Source organism: Lonchura striata, chromosome 3, assembly GCF_046129695.1.
Source record: "Lonchura striata isolate bLonStr1 chromosome 3, bLonStr1.mat, whole genome shotgun sequence".
Classification (NCBI taxonomy): domain Eukaryota; kingdom Metazoa; phylum Chordata; class Aves; order Passeriformes; family Estrildidae; genus Lonchura; species Lonchura striata.
Genome location: NC_134605.1, coordinates 107,005,497 through 107,013,549, shown reverse-complemented (window position 1 = coordinate 107,013,549; position 8,053 = coordinate 107,005,497). Strand labels below are relative to the sequence as shown.

Here is an 8,053-nt window from a genome sequence, read left to right as displayed (position 1 = left end):
GACGGAGGGATGGAGCGCGAGAAGGGGACGGTGAAAAGACGTAAAAGGCGTTTTTTGGTGACTCACTGATGCCTAAAAATGTAACTAGCCGTCAGCCTCGCAGTGTACGGGCTGCTGTGCTGGGTGGGTGCTCCCCTCTTCCACAGTACCATAGAAAACGTATGGAGTTCCGGTATTATAAAATATAATTTATAAATAATGTATCATTATATGATATTTTAATATGCGTAAATTATATATATATATTATATATATATTATTAATATATATATTATATGTAAGTTATTTGGCGATAATTACTAATGCATATTTATAAACTTTTGTGATTGCTACGTATTATGTAAATGAATAGTAAATTGAAATGTAATTGCTAATGCCTAGCTACACAAATAAACTATCTATTTTAGAATTAGTAGTAACATACACTAAAAACAAATAAATACGCTTTTTAAGGCCAGGTTGGAGGCAGTTCTGAGCAACCTGACTAGTGGAAGGTGTCCCTGCCCATGGAATTAGATGATCTTTAAGGTCCTTTCCAAGACAAGCCTTTCTGATTCTATTATTATTGTAAATGCGAAACTCATTCTGTAGCTCGTTGTCAAAAAGTAATCACACATTTTTTTTCCCTTTCCTCAGGCTGAGCTCACAGAAGGAGCTAGGCAGGTGGCAGTGCTGGGGGAAGGGGAGGGGAACATATGGCTGGGAACAGAAGGAAGGTGGGAATGTGACAACTGATGACAAATTGGTTTGTTTGGAAAGGAGTTGCACTGTAGCTTGTACCAGCCTTTGATTTCTGCCGTGCTGACTGGAGCTGTGTGTGGTTTGCTCTGTGGAAAGAAAGTGCATCCCACTCCAAATGAAAACATGAAACCAGGCAGAGCAAGTCCTTCAAGTAAGCTTTTGTGTCCCAAGAGAAGTATCCAAGAATAGCAAATGTCTGAAATGTTCTTGCTCAAATTGCTCCACCTTTCTGTTCTTCATCTGTAAGATGAAGATGCTAATATTAACTTGCCTCAGGAATCTTGTGAAGAAAAAGCTGCATTTGTGAAGCACCAGTTACAGTAAGAATAACATAAAAACCCAAGATCAGCTAAAATATATTTTTATTCAGCACTGCTTCTGAATGATTATTAAATAAAACCCAAGGCTACTTAGTGAATAAGGATGATAATAAAAACTTTAACAATTCAGGAAGCACAATTCACCTTGCAGCATTATTTATTTTCTACACTCTAAAATGGTCGGGGTCTGGTGGATAAATAAAGTACTTATGCAAATGCTGAAATTAAACCTGTCCATGGATGTGTGTTTAAATTGACTTATTGCAGGCTATGATTCAAAACTGCCTTATTGCTGTGGAATTTATATGGACTTTCCCTGGGTAGTTTCTCTGACTGAAGAATAAAGTCAAGAATAGTCTGGGGATGCACAGGTGTATTGAGTTGTTCCATTGTGACCTGGGCAAAGCAAAGTTTGCAGATGTGGATTTACCTGGAATAATGCCCATAAGATCCATGTTTCTCATTTACCACTCCAGCACTAATGAAGGCTTCATCAAGCCAAGCAAAGATGGGAGTTTTACCAGGAGCCTTTAACATCTTTAAAATAATGGCAGGGCTTCTTTCCTTTGTTGTGTCTCTGTATTAAAGTTTATTTTTCGTCTGATTTTAAATCCTGTCAGTCTAGTAAGCACTACTCAGGTAGGACTGAGGACCTCAGCATGGCAGAAACAGGGAACACAACCCTTGTACTCTTTGTCTTTCCTGCAGGTTGAAACTGCCATGCTTGCAGTTGTCCTTCCAGTTAATATGCTCACTAAGTGCCAAGATATTGATCTGGGCAGTGGCATCCAATCCATGATGATCCCAGTTCAGAAGAGGAAAATCAAATTCAGCCTCAGCAACGCAGCACAGTATTTCTTGGAAGGACTGTCAATGCCAAGTGCCAATGGATTTATCTTCTTGGGCAGTAAAAACCCTTTTCCTGACACAGGACAAAAGGATAATTTTGCCTTTTGCATGAAGGTTAAAGTTAACAGACTTTAACAGGTGAGGATTTATTGGTCACAAATATTAGAATCATTTGTTCTTAAGTGTTTTAGTGACTATGTAACCAAAATTCCTCTGGCAAATGAATTTTCAGAAAGACACAGAGTAGATCAGTGAAGTAGACCAGCAAATTATTATAGATTTCTCTTTCCAAAGCAAGAAGCAGGATAAAAGCAAAACAAACCTTGCATGAAAATTCAAGTGAAGCATTAATAGCTGATAGTATGATCTCTTTTCACACTCCATTGATTTCAGCTCTGGCTTGAACCCTGTTAAACTTTAATGTCAATGTAAGTTACAAAGTTACTTGCTCTGACAGACTTACCTCTCGTCAAAAACAATTTTCAACCGCAAAAAAAAAAAAAAAAAAAAAACCACAAAAAAAAAAAACCAAAACCTAAGAGGTCAACTCTGTTTTGGGGGAAAGACTGCAAAATTAGATCCAACCCCCTAAATGCAGCAACTTTGTCACTGATTTGAGGTACAGTACAATCATATTTCTTGCAGCTGGTGGAAGAATTTGCCTTTGCTTCCGTTTTTCATGGAAAAGTCCAGCAGGATGTCAGGCAGATGGGGGCAGCAGCACCTCGAACACTCAGCGTTACACCAGGCAAGCAAGAGCTACAGTCAGGGCAAACTTCTGTGTTCCATCAACACAGAGCTTTTGTGTAGACTTCCATAAACCAGCTTAAAACTACAGTGATCTCTTTGCCCTTTCAACGAATCCCTGTTTTTATTAATTACGTTATTAATCATAAACTCACTTTACTGTTTGACACTGTTTTGCCTATCTTTATCATAGTATGTACTTGTTTTATAGCATGCCTGCATCTTTTCAGAAATCCACAAATCTGAAAAAACTTCCTTTTTGCAGCAACTCATGAAACATTCTGAAATCTGTGAAGATTTATTTCGAATTTTCCACAATATTTATGTTATTCATCCCTTAAAAGCAACATGTAATTCCAGAGAACCTCACAAAACTGGTACACAAGAGGTACACTACTCAAAAGTAGTACTGGTCCTCAGAACCCAACAGTATGTATGAAATAACAGGGTTTTAGCTCCTAAAAGTGAAAGATTTATGGGAAAAAAAAAATTGTAGCTAATGCAGTAGGGATCCCAGCCTATTGGGATCAGAGTAGCTTCTTGGCTTGCATCAAAATTTGAGCATGGAGAAAAAAATGTGTCTGAAATGAACCTGCAACTCTGTCTTACCAAAATGTTATTTACTAGTTGTGGCATAAGGATTGTAAAATTGCAACAAATAACCTTGCTTAACCCCATTACTCTGGTATTGTCAGCACTTGGCACTTGTGAAATTCCTGTGTGCTTGAGCATTTCTGCCTGCTTGCACTGCAGCTAGGGATAGCAAGTAAAACCCTTGTGTCTGCTCAGCAGTTGGCAAAGTTTTATTTGCCATAATTCAGTCTGCATGAGTCAGCACTGCGTCCCTTCACAGCATAGTCTGGCCTGACTGGAAAGTTGCTTTCTCTATGGTTACATAGATGTTCTGTAAATCTCAAAATAATTTCAGTGCGGTAGGCAAAGAAGCCTTTGCCACACTGAACAAATACAGTCCAGCTCCCCATCCACTACTAAATAATATCAGTGCTTGGCAGGGAACAAAGTTGGGACATGAATATTTTAATTCATACAGCTATGAAGTAATAGAAAATCCTGCAAAATGAATACAGTAGCCATTTGTTATTTTAAAACCTGTGTGGACTTCTGGTTTAGAAACCAAACCAACACCTCTAGAAGTTCTATTTTTGATGCAGTGTGTGCTTTGTGCCTTCTACACCTTTTTGATAAATTGCTACTCAGAATCGATATCAGAAATGCATCTTGTTCTTTTAGGTGTGGAAAGCAAATATCAACCTGTCCTTTTGTTTATCCTGTTCTGTTTTATGCCTCCATTTTTAAATAAAGATGTGGGTTAAAAGACAGTATCTAACGTTTATTCAAAAAGAGGAAAGAGATTGGCACTGCTCTAAATATAAAACCTCCAACAGCACTGAGTGAGGGCTCATTGCTTCTGTGTTCACTGGAGAGAAAAAAGAGGAGGTGGAAAAGAAAATGTAACATGAATAATAGAGTTGAATCTAATAAAGGGGTCAGAGGTGTCACTCATCAGGTAGGTGTGGCTGTTCCTAAGTAGTTCTTTATGGCTGGGACAACAAGCTGGACTCTCCAGATGAGGAAATGCCACTGATTAGGAAGAAAAATTAAACAGGTCACTACAGGAGGAATGTGTGCAGGTCTCTATTGAGCAATTATGGCTTTTTGACGACTCAGAAATAGTTGTCACTTTACATCCCTCAATCTCTGACCAGTAACTGTGCACAAAGCATGGCTAATGCTTGCAGGAACTGATTTCTGGTGTACATTTGGTCCCAGTTTAACTTTATGTATTTTAAACATACATTGCAGGAAGATGTGTGTCATCAAGCTTAGACACTGGTCAGAGGGCTTGGACAGGGAGAATAAGGCATTCACTTCTGGTGTGTTTTCCTGCAGCAGAGCAGAGCAAATAAGCAGTATTATGGAGTAAACTAAGAGCAGAGAAGAAGTCATGTTACCTTCTGCCACTCAGTTCAGGCTAAGCAATTTTATTCAAGATCCTTTCTGCTGTCAGTGGAAATCTTTCATTATTACTCTAAAGATAGGAAAATTGCTTGTAACAGGAAACTGAGACAGAGTACAGATAATGATCAAAAAGTAAAGACTTAATGTGAAAATTGAGTTGCTAGTAATAGTAATAGTTTCTCCATCTTCATTTTATCTTGTTAAGTTTTTCTGTTATATGTTGGTTTTGGCTCAGACATGACAAAATCATACAACAGCAGGATGGGTTGCATTTGACCTTAAAGATCATCCAGTTCCAATCTCCCTGCCATGGGCAGGGACACCTCCCACTAGAAGCCCAGGATAATAAATGCTACCATAACAATCCCAAAGGATGAAACATTGCTCATAGTAAATCCTACTTCTTTTCTGCTCTTCCTACACTTTTCATCTTAATTGGTCTCCTCTGAGCTGTTGTGCTACAACCCTGCCCTTATGTCTAGAATAAGCTTTTATCTTATCATACCTTTGGTTTCTTCTCATTTCAGCTCCCTTTTCTATTATCAGTTATTATTAAAAGTTCTCTTACTTTAATGGCTTTGTGAAACAAACTAATTCATTCCTGCAGTTTTAAGTTTCTTTGCCACTGTCTACTCATTGCTAGAAGGGTACTGTCACCAGAAGGGACTTTTATTTCACCTGGTATTTGACATCAGCCCCCAAACCCAAGTCTTGAAGCTTGTAAAAAGCACTTTTCCAAACCCTGAGATACCCAAAGGCAGCAACAGTGGCTGTAGAAACTCCACCTTCATAAAAGTAGTGGGGTTTTTTTGAACCTGCTTCAAGCAGTAGTCAAACTCTGAGTGGAAACTAATTTCATTCTCCATTTAAAAGATGTAATACTAGTTTGTGCCTCAGAGATTACTAGTAAAACATCTCTGTAAGACCCTTAGGTTGAATAAGAGTTCAGCTTTACTTCAAGGATGTATTTTTTAATAGCTGACACTAATAATTTTAAGTCTACATACTCTATTTCCAAAGAAGAGTGACTTGAAGGGCTGCTGCATTCAAATGTGTCTGCACTACAGGTTGTGAGTCCTCCTCGTCTTCCTGATAATTTATTAATTGTCACTATACAACATGTGAAAGCACGATGTGAGCTGCTGTTATTGCAAAGGTAAAAAAGAGAAGGTTTTATTTCTGATTCTGACATGCATACTTTCCTAAAGGTGACAGTAGATTAGAGTGTGAACATACCACCTCTCTAACAACACTAAACAATCCACCAGTACATCAAACTTCTCTACTTCTACGAAGGAATGTAAAACAAGAAGTTGTTTGCAGAAAGTTGTGTGAAAAAGTTTTCTACAAGAATATAAACTCAGAAGGCTTTAGAAAATCTTAAAAATCAGAGCAACAATTAATCTTACAGATATTTATTCTTCTAGTATCTCTGATCAACTCCAGTTCATTGTGATAATGTAGATGCATTGAATTTGCATAGAATCAGAACACATAAAGTTTTGATGCACTAATTTTTTATACCAGATTATCTTGCTAGGGAGTCAGCTGAATTTTTAATTCCCTGCAACTCCTCTCTCCCCAGGCAACAGGTCAAAAAAGGTTATTCTAAGACCCCACTGGGTGTCCAGCTCTGGGATCTTTAGCACAAGAAAAGTGTGGTCCTGTTAGAGTGGGTCCAGTTTGGGTCCATCCATGAAGATGCTCAGAGGGCTGGAGCACCTCTGGTATGAAGAAAATCTGAGCAAGTTGGATTTTTCAGCCCAGAGAAGAAAAGGCTCCAGAGAGACCTTGTGGCCAGTCCTTGTAGCCTTCCTGTACTTAAAGAGCCTGGGAGAGAGTGGAAGAGGTATTTGCCTGTTTCAGCAGGAGAAGGGGTAATGGCTTTAAACTGAAAGAAGGTTGATTTAAATTAGATATAAGGAAGTTGTTTTTGTTTGGTTTTTTTTTACAATGAAGGGGGTTAAACCCTGTCAGGGAGGTTGTTGATGCTCCATCTCTGCAAACATTCAAGATCAGGTTGGACAGGGCTCAGAACAACCTGATCTAGTTGAATATACCCCTGGTTATTGCAGGGGGTTTGGACTAGATGACCCTTAAAGGTCCTTTCCAACCAAACTGTGCTATCATTCTGTGATTTTCCTGGCTTCAGTTTTGTCTCAAGGGAGGTATTAGGCAATGTGTGTAGTTACCTCAACTGAGGTACATTGCTGCTTTCCCACAGGGATCTCACATTTAATAAAGCAGACAGGTTATTCCCCATCTGTCATATTTACAGAATCAAATATCCCAACATCCTTTATGCAATTCCTGCTTTATGTACTTTGTCACCTCTAAGGCAGTGGTTAAGCACAGACGTGGCCCAAGTTCATTTGTTTGTGGGACGTGGCAGTAACATCAATTACAGAAGAAAAGAACTGCAAAGTTCTTTGAAAAGTCACGTAGTTCAATGTTCAAGGCACGATCAACTGTATTTACCAAACTCCTCCAACATCTGTCTAACTTGTTCTTGAAACTTTCCTTCACAGATTTTACATTGCCCTTCCCAATCCTTAACTACTATTATCAGTAACCTGATCGATTTTGTCTTATGAGAAGAAACATGTTCATCTGGTTTATTGTTATGCTAATCCTCTCTATGATGGCCTTTCTGTAAACTGTTATGCCTGGTGCAAGTGCTTCTCTTCAGTCCAGAGCAGGCTGGAGGTGCTTCCAACATAAGAAGTCACATTTAGAACTGTATCACTATAATGTGTACTAAGCAGATTAAAGGCTGTGTATAAAGAAGTATTATAAAGAAATTCAAGTGAAAAATGTCAGATGATAGACTTTTTAATTAGGTTTCAGAGAAGCCTGTTCTTGACCCGGGGCTGCTTTGTTATCCCAAATAATTATTTGGAATTATATGAAGCACTGCTCATGAAAACTGCAGATGACTTCAAAACAGCCCAAGGCCACCTGGGCCCCTTGAATAACACGTGTTTTAATCCACCTACACAGCAAATATCTGTGCATCAAAGCTGAAGTTGCTGTCTGTTCATAGGATAAAATACAAAGCATGTTTTTGGGCTGGGTGTGAGGGGGGAGAATGCTGTATCTTCAAAAGCAGTGAATCACATGAGGGCTGAGGAGGTCACAAGGGGTAAATGCATGAATGCTGCCAGTGCAATGTGGCAACTGCAACAGCAAACGCAGACATCAGGTGTGTAAGCACCAATACTACCAGTGCTAGGATGTGGCCGTAGCCATTGCATTGCACAGGAACGTGACTATTATGGAATCACTGTGAATGATAAAAGGTGTAACCAGCTGGAAAGGCTCATTAGGAACCCAGAAGAATGAGTCAGTGGAAAAATCTGGGCTGTACGAAGGTGATAGGTAATTATCTACCCAACAAAAGCATAGCAGAAAGGCGC

The 8,053-nt window shown here is 39.0% G+C and overlaps 1 long non-coding RNA gene across 1 annotated transcript; it reads left to right on the top strand.

Moving 5' to 3' along the window:
- Positions 1-12: 12 nt before the first annotated feature.
- LOC110470278 (uncharacterized) lies at positions 13-2,824 on the top strand. Its single transcript, XR_002465381.3, has 3 exons — positions 13-123; positions 1,770-2,048; positions 2,556-2,824. It is a non-coding gene; the product is annotated as an uncharacterized LOC110470278 (long non-coding RNA).
- The last annotated feature ends 5,229 nt before the right edge of the window (positions 2,825-8,053 follow it).